General features: G+C 47.5%; 2 non-coding genes across 2 annotated transcripts; one reads left to right on the top strand and one right to left on the bottom strand.

Annotated features, from left to right (window-relative positions):
• The first annotated feature begins 694 nt into the window (after window positions 1-694).
• TRNAS-GCU (transfer RNA serine (anticodon GCU)) lies at window positions 695-776 on the top strand. Its single transcript has one exon. It is a non-coding gene; the product is annotated as a tRNA-Ser (tRNA).
• Window positions 777-8,213: 7,437 nt separating this feature from the next.
• Window positions 8,214-8,285, bottom strand: TRNAQ-CUG (transfer RNA glutamine (anticodon CUG)). Its single transcript has one exon. It is a non-coding gene; the product is annotated as a tRNA-Gln (tRNA).
• Window positions 8,286-8,969: the final 684 nt, after the last annotated feature.

The following is an 8,969-nucleotide window of genomic DNA, read 5'->3' as shown; positions in this document are numbered from 1 at the left end:
ATGTGTCCTTGTCACTCAATATCTAGCTCTTGATGCAACTGGGTTGCTGTTGTTTAAGTTTTAGTCTTAAAGTCTTGGAGCCAGTCAAGCAAAAGTATTTTTTCCATGGGGTTAGTGGTAACAGTTCCCTCCAGTAACAGTACTAGGTTTAGGGCATCACTGCCTTATAGTGAAAGGGTCATTCACAGCCTTTTGCCACAGTGACATGGTCTGTAGCATCAGTTCCTCTGAGTGTGAGTGGTATGATGACCCTGCAATGACCTGGTAAGTGGCATCATTGCCTCTAAGGGGCGTGGCCACCCCCTCTTCCGGTGACAGGTCTAGCCACGCCCCTCTTCCAGGTGACAGGTCTAGCCACACCCCTCTTCCCGGTGAAATGAAACAGGCCATTGATCTACTAAGCACATCTGTTCCTGACTCCGGTTAAAAGAGCCATGATTCGCCCGTGGGACGTGGAGCTGAGGCTTTCCTTGATTTCGTGTAAATGATAACACGGGAATGCAGGAATGGTACTAGTTAATGAGTGAATATAATATCATACTTTTGCTCGTCAAGTTTGCCCGGCCAGAATGCAGCACTATGTCCCACAGCGCAGAGCTTGCTGTGGTGTGCAGTAAAAGTAATTCAGGTTCAGTCACACAAGACAGCTCTACTTCACTAATAAAAAGTTAAAGCTTCTGGTGTGTCTTGTGCAGACGAGGTGGCCGAGTGGTTAAGGCGATGGACTGCTAATCCATTGTGCTCTGCACGCGTGGGTTCGAATCCCATCCTCGTCGTCTGTTTTCTTCATACGTTTTAAATATTGGTGGTGGTGTTTACCAAAAAAAAAAATATCTAATTTACTACAATGCTACGGATCTTTCTTTGTCCTTCCCTGACAGATGAACGCTAATCATTCTGTGATGCCAAAACATACACCAGTGTTCAGGGAGAGGGAACGGCTGATACCAGTACAAGCTGCCTCAATTCTCCGAAAATTACCATCCCACTCAAGGGAAATGTATTTTCATTAATGGTAATTTCTTAGTGCTTATAATACTACTAATTTGCTTTTACACAGCACTACGAAGCCTCAGGCATCTTCTCACCCACAGTGTTTGGTAAGGATGAAAGGCGGAGTTTGGCCCTGGCCGGATTCAGTAAACGTGTTGCTAACCAGTAATTACAATTAGCATTACTGTTACAATTACAATTAGCAGAATCCCCGAGGATAAATAGGGCCCTACACATCAGTCACGCTACAAATGCATTCAGACATTTCTTGAATTCGTGGGCATTGCGGAAGGAGCTGCTAATATTGTTTAGGGTTTGTGGGAAGATCAGTTATGTAATTCCACCGAAGTTCCTGGTTATGTAATTACCTGTCGGTGTGCGTTGCTGGTGGGTCATGCCCGACCATCGTCGGAATCGCGGCGAGGTCCAGCTTGGTGCCGGCACGCGCCCTGAATCCCTGAGTGTGCCACAGCGGATCACATGTGGAAATAAAATGCAGCCCAACAGCAACACGTCGACAACCGCCGGCTCCTCTGGCAACGCCCGCAGTGTTCTGGCGAATGTGACAGGAGGGCCCTGTGCAAGATCCAAAAAAAAAACGCATTGGCAAAGCCATTCGTTTTAGCATTTTATTTATTATTTTTAACAGGACTTTATTGAAAGGACACACATACTGGTTTAAAAAGTGGCTGAACGCACACTTGTTTAAGACAATCTTATTACACCAGCAGCACTGTTATAGCTACAGTTAAGCAATTAACTCTTAAGAATACTTTGAAATAATGGCAGTCACTCGCATCACCACGTTTGCTGTTACTGCTTGGATGATGTATATTGGGCGATGAGGGCAGGTAGTGACCCGAATGGCTGCATAGAGATTAGGCTGGCCATGGGCAGTCACTGGGTAGGTAAATAAATAAATAACATCCACAAGCCCTGTATCCCTGCTGACATCGCTCACCTCGCTTTACTCCAATGCAATCAATTCAGGTAATAGGTGGTTCTTCAGTGCACCCAACAGCCAAAACTAAAAATGGCTCAATTCTTAAGATTATTACGCAATGCTTCACCAAGACACAACCAATCTCACAATTGCTCCCTGAAACACCAGGTCTGACTCACATAATGACCCACAAAAACAGTGAGCCAGTGTCACAGAACTGCCTTGTGAATGCTAGAAACACTAGGCCATTCTCATCCGAGCACTGAAGCACAACACAATCAGCAAGTCTCACCTGATCGTTCACCGGACAAATCTCACAAAATGAATTGTAAAAACAAGGCACAATGCACTCTATTTTGAAGCAAGAGGATGTACGTAGAACAGGAACAACACATTCACTTTTCCATACATAGCACCTACATACAGAGCAGTCATGCATTTGTATAGCACTGCCCTGTTCAATGCTACTCATTTTAGTGACCCACTTTGGAAAGATAAAAAGCTAAAGGAAGGGGGCGTGGCTACATGGCCACGTAAAAGACTTGTATCTCGGAGCTCCTGCTGATCCGATGAAGATCCGAATGCTGAAAAGGTATAATAAACAAGATATGAACAGTAAAATGGAAGCCACAGCAGCATGAATATGCCGGGCACATAGTGCTGAAAACCCAGATGAGACTTGCATGCAGGCCAGAACACAGAAGAAAAGTTTGGATGGTGTTGCGGGCGAGTGCAACAAAATGGCGCCTAGCCTAGAACAAAGGAAAGGAGAATCCACGCAGCGCGTTTGAATCAAAACAGAGCCCTGATCTCGAGGAGAAGCCGCACCAGAGCCCACATGAAGAGGTTAGAAGATAACAGCAGCTACAGTGTGTCAGGAGGAGCCGAACTGCAAATGGCTAGACAGACTCAGACAGAAACTCTGAGAAGCGATGGATACTTTGTATCAAGGAACGCATGCTGAGGCGGCAGAGTGCAGTCGTGGAGAACACGCAGGGCGCAGGTGTCTACTAAGCGTCTGTGCGAAGAGTGGGACCCCCGAGCTTAGGCATATGTACCTGAGACGGTAGGAGAATCGAAATAGTGCCAGATCAGCAGGCACAGACAAGCAGAACACTGAGACACAACACAGGACCCAGCTTCGAGAAACGAATGACGTGGCAAGGAAAGCTGGAAAACAAAGAACACGGAGCAGATGTGCTGAGTGCCCACAGAGAGTATGCAAACTGAGTACTAATGTACTTAAAGTGCCGAGGAGGGTGAACATTTATATGTCAAAGTTCTGAAGCACGGTCGAGTCATCTCAGATGTCTTTAAGCGACTGCGGGGTAACAACTGTCCATGGTGCAGTCGATTGCCACTTAAGTTGACTCGACTGGCTCAAAACAGTCCTTTGAGGTGAATGTTGGTAGGTGCTCATCGATGCACTACTCTAAGCTTCTTCACTGGGCTTGTGTCGTCCTTTAAGGCAAGCCGCTCAAAGCTGGGAGCGTGTTGCAAGCAGCTGCCTTGTACATGGTTTCGGGTGCAACAACTCTCTGCCACTTCCCACCGAGAAGGCTTGCTGTAGATCCTAGAAGGGCACACCCTGTGCTGGCTGGCTACCAGTTCTGGAGCTGCTGGAGGGAGGCTCCTCTGGATTCAGTATCTCCCTTTGTTCTCTGGGATTGGTGTCGGTGAAGCCTACCTTAACCAACCAATCCTGGGTCCCCACCAACAATCCCCTGTATGCGTGAGCTCATAACCAGAGTGTTTTGCAACAGAAAAAGTAAAGGGGTGGAAACATGTAATACTAAGTCTCACCCATCCTGCTGCCTGTTGTGGATCAAAGGGTTTCTATGGATAATGGAGCTCTCTATGGTTACTGATTAAAGGTCTCACTTGAAGCTGTGGCAAGACCGGTCCAGACACTCTGTCTCCTGCAAACAACATTCTTGTACCTTATGAATAGGGCCTCCCTGTGAGGATGACTACTGTAAACAGGCAGTCCCAAACATGACAGTTCAGTGTCAATCGATACTGAGGATGGGAATTGGCTTCAGGTTGACAAAGTTGCATATGAAAGATTGTTGGGTTTCCTGTCTCCTATGTTAGCCTCTGCAGCCAGGTTCCATGTGTTGCTGTTTGAATTACCCTCTGAAAGGTATGTGAATTGCTGCCACCAGCTGGCTGCCACCAGCTGCATGGACCAACAAAAGTACAGGCCAGATCAATTTAGCCTTTCTTAGTTAATGAGGCTGGCCATGGCAGAGGGAAGGTGTGGTCCTCCCCCTTCTGGAGATGAATTGTGTACTCATCCTGTCATATCCCAACTAAATATATGACAGGGCAGACTGCGCTTATGGGCTCTGTCTACTCAGAGTACACAGGGCTATATGTATGTCATGTGCTGAGCATTGGAAAATGTGTGAAGACTAGCCTCATACAATTTCGAGAGGTTGATCTACCATCCTTCAATTCATTTAAAAATTTCAAAAAAACCCAGGAGTGCACACACCCACTGTGCAGGTGGTCGAATGCCTCACACTTCTGTTGCATTTTTCCTTTAAAAATGGGCCTCCCATTCCTTTTTGGATTCACTCTTGGAAAGCACCTTCAGAACAATTAATTTGGACATGTTTTGGGAGAGTTGATCTTCCCAAAGCTCTCAATCACTAGGGTTAAGAAGATGAAGTCAAAGGCTAAAGCAAGCTCTGTTCCCTGGTCACTCCCAGGGTACATTCTGAGTGACTCTCGCTGAGCATCAAGACCTGCCACTTGGCACCAACCCTCCCAAAGTTGGGAAAGGAGACCCTGAATTGACTCATCATGCCCTAGTGCCCCTTTGGTGGGTCTCACCTTATCTCAATGACCAAATCGGGCAAGGCTTCTTGTTCTGCTGCATTGAACCGGTCAAACTGACCCATGCTCACCGTATTACAACCAGCGGGGACTGCATGTGCTGTTTTCGACACTCCATCAAACTCAAACTATAGCTGCATAACACCTGTCACACCGGCTTCCTGCAACATCATGCCAAGCAGAGCCTGTCACTTGTTTGGCTTGAGCAACAAGCTTGCCGCTGTGGACCAAACTCGAACCATCGTCTCTTCGAACCCTGCATCTGCTCACCAAGTTTACTGAATCGCACTGACAGACATCGACTTGAACCGCCGGACAATCGCACCACTCACCGACTTGAACCAGCAATTAACAACATCTCGAAACCCCTCAACTCCCAATTCGACACTGGTGAGCCGTCCGAACGGCACAACCAGAACACCATGTTCGACACACATCGCAATCCCAGTTACAACTGACTAGACACCAGCTTGCCGCTTCACACAACACGACCCGCCAAACCTGAACTTGCTTTGACCAAAACCACAGCAATGCTGTTGAGCCACCTAAGAACAATGGAATGTTACTATTGACCTCTAACTGTCCCTGTGGTCCATCTTTGGGTCCTAGAGACTGGTTAGGTCACTTTTGAACATGAAAGACATGTCCTTTTTGACTCTTTTGCTGGTTGCTTTTTGTCTTTTCACCGCTGTATTTATCACCCAGTGTGCTGCATCTTTCTGCCTTTGCATATTCTGTGTTCTCTCTTACAGGGGTGGGTTTACATAATGATTTTAATAATTGTTTGCTCTTTGATGGGTTTAATTTAAGTTTATGGCCCTCTTTACGATACCGGCGCTAAACCATGGCGCTATTAGCACCATGGTTGGTGCCGGTATCGTAATGTGTCCGCCATGGTGAAATGGGGAATACCGCCCCATTCCAGGGTTGGCGGTGCTGTATTTCCCCATTTCACCATGGCCCTTCCCCATTCCGATTTTTGCCCCATAGGGCATAATGGGAATGGCGAAGGCGCTAAGTATGGTACCGCAAATTGCGGGTCCCTACTTTAACGGCTGGTCTAGCCGTTAAGGTCGGGTCCTGCAAAGGGACCTCGTAATTAGGCGCTAACGGGTTAACGGTGCCGCAGCCTTTTACAGCGCCGTTAACCCATTAGCGCCAGGGTCGTAATGAGGCCCTATGTATTTTTATAGAACCTTGATTCTACATTCCTTCCTTTTGGACTGTTATACTCTGCTGTTTACTGGATCTCATTCATACCCATCCTGAGAGTATAGCCTTCCCTCGTCCCACATACCATGCAAGGTGTTGGAGGTACATCTCTTGGCTGTTCCTCTGTTACCTTTATGATGGGGCTCACTCTCCGTTTGCAGAAGTGTGGAAGCTGAGCAGGTGGATTAGCCACTGCCCATCCTTATGCTCCTGCAGAGCAAATGTCATTTTGTTACACTCCTACGTGGAATAGGGACACTTGGGGGCACTTTCCCACAGCAGATATACCAAAGGACGGTGCAACAGCCTTTGTACTCTTTAAGTTGAAATAGGTTGCGAACCTGAGGGGGCCTGAGCTGCTGCTCCAATGTTGTCATGCATATCACAAAGCAAAACACCACAGGCTGACGTTGCAGTGCCCTCAGGTTGTCAGCGCCCATGGGACTTATATTATCCAGCCATGTTCTTATAACCTCACTGTCTTTTCATACCGGTTTTGACTACATTAGCACCTTGCTGACAAAGAGAGCTGTTCAGAGGAATTTCTTGTTTCAGCTCCTCGCTGGCTAACTTTCTTTGTTCGGGGCAGAGGCTAATAACCCTGTCCTGTCATAATATGCAGCTACTCACCCTCCACACTCCAGTCCTGTATCTCTCCATTATAGTCTATGCACCCCACAGGTACGTCAGACTTGTTTTCCTAGCTTTAGGCATGCACCGCCCCCCACCCCCCAACAACACCATTTTGAAATGAGCCCCCAGGAGCCCAACACATCTTCAGCTGGCCCTGGACTCAGGGCTGGCCTTAATGGTGGCAGCTCCGGGCAGCAAAATGTGCCCTTTCTGCCCCCCTGGTCCTGTGGGACGGGGAGGGGGGGTTTGGGACACATTTTTTAATAGGCGCTGATGTGAAAGCATCAGCGCCCTATTGTTATGAAACTGCGCCCAGCTCCCGAGAGCGCAGCACATTTAATTTGAATAGGGTGCCTGCCAGGGCTGGACTGGGAACTAAAAGAGGCCTGGAAATAATTACTGGGGACCAAAAGAGGCCCTGGAAATAAGTTCAAAGTGGCCCTGTATGACACCTTTTCAGCAAGCCCAATGCTTTTCCTATGAGAAAATTTGAAAATACCACAGAAAAGAGGCCCAGGGTGCAGAGGCCCACCGGGAAATCTCCAGAGTTCCCTATGGGTCAGTCCACCCCTGGTGCCTGCTATGCTTTCTCCCATCACGCCAGCTGGGGGAGAACTTGAAATACTCCCCTGTGCTGACGTGGCGGGGGGCAAATGGCAGGGCGCCCCAGACGGTCACCTGGGGGGGCCCTAAGGCCGGCCCTGCCTGGACTCACCCCACAATATCAGTTCTATGGTTTGCATTCCCTGGCTCCTAGGATGAATCAGGATGTAAGAGAGCAACACACCGGGGGCCCATACGGCAACACAACCCACACATGCCCAACTCACCTAGAATCTCACTGGCACACACACCACGGGTACTTCAGGATCTGCGCCTGACATGCAGGATTTGCACTTCGCGCCTCCTCTTCCCCCCAGTAAAGCCCCTGCCCCACTAAAGCCCCCCAGCGCCTCTTCTACATAATCTAGCGCCAAGAAGTAACCGTAATTGGCCGACGGCTCCCTATATAAGACCAAGTTACATAACAAATGCAGTAAATAACACATTTTGACATTTTAATGTACAAGAAATACAGTATTTTCAATGACTTTGCCTATTGAGCTGCTCTCCCTATATTAACCCAAACCATTATTTAAAAACAGGCTTCATTTTGGGAGGAGTCACTGGGAGCGCTTTAGACGGTGTTTTTTCGCCGTGTCCAATATTCCAGCGCTGCGAAACCTCCTCGCTTCAGTGCGCGCTGTGTTTAACCTGATAGTTTATTTTCTGTCGCTTGCTTTGTGCAAACCTTACAAACGTGGTTTCAGGAAAAGTCTTATGAAGTTTGTACCCATTGTTCATTGGCATACATAGCTACGTGAAGTCGCAAAATCAGACACATATCATTTTAAGAACATGTCGACTGACCGTAAACCTGAGGTGGGCGTGAACCTTATGTCCGAGACCTCACAACAATGTAATTTATTTTATTTGGAACTATTAAGGAGCTTTGCTTTATTTCCGCTATGCAGAGGCATTAATGTGATCAAAAGTGTTGAGGTCAAATAACATAAAATACATAAGTATTCATTTTCTAAAATTGATAAAAGGGCTCGTCCGGGATTTGAACCCGGGACCTCTCGCACCAGAAGCGAGAATGATACCCCTAGACCAACGAGCCAGTGCACAATGAAAACCTGCCACCAGGTGTCCCTGTCACTCCATATCTAGCTCCTGATGAAACTGGGTTGCTGTTGTTTAAGTTTTAGTCTTAAAGTCTTGGAGCCAGTCAAGCAAAAGTATTTTTTTCCATGGGGTTAGTGGTAACAGTTCCCTCAAGTAACAGTACTTGGTTTAGGGCATCACTGCCTTATAGTGAAAGGGTCATTCACAGCCTTTTGCCACAGTGACATGGTCTGTAGCATCAGTTCCTATGAGTGTGAGTGGTGTGATGACCCTGCAATGACCTGGTAAGTGACATCATTGCCTCTAAGGGGCGTGGCCACCCCTCTTCCGGTGACAGGTCTAGCCACGCCCCTCTTCCAGGTGACAGGTCTAGCCACACCCCTCTTCCCGGTGAAATGAAACAGGCCATTGATCTACTAAGCACATCTGTTCCTGACTCTGGTTAAAAGAGCCATGATTCGCCCGTGGGACGTGGAGCGGAGGCTTTCCTTGATATCGTGTAAATGATAACACGGGAATGCAGCAATGGTAGTAGTTAATGAGTGAATATAATATCATACTTTTGCTCGTCAATGCAGCACTATGTCCCACAGCGCAGAGCTTGCTGTGGTGTGCAGTAAAAGTAATTCAGGTCCAGTCACACAGAACATCTCTACTTCACTAATAGAAAGTTATTACT

The sequence above is a fragment of the Ambystoma mexicanum genome, chromosome 1p (assembly GCF_040938575.1).
Source record: "Ambystoma mexicanum isolate Mex_15411 chromosome 1p, UKY_AmexF1_1, whole genome shotgun sequence".
Lineage (NCBI taxonomy): Eukaryota > Metazoa > Chordata > Amphibia > Caudata > Ambystomatidae > Ambystoma > Ambystoma mexicanum.
Note: the sequence above shows the minus strand (reverse complement) of the source record. Positions and strands in the feature narration are given on the sequence as shown.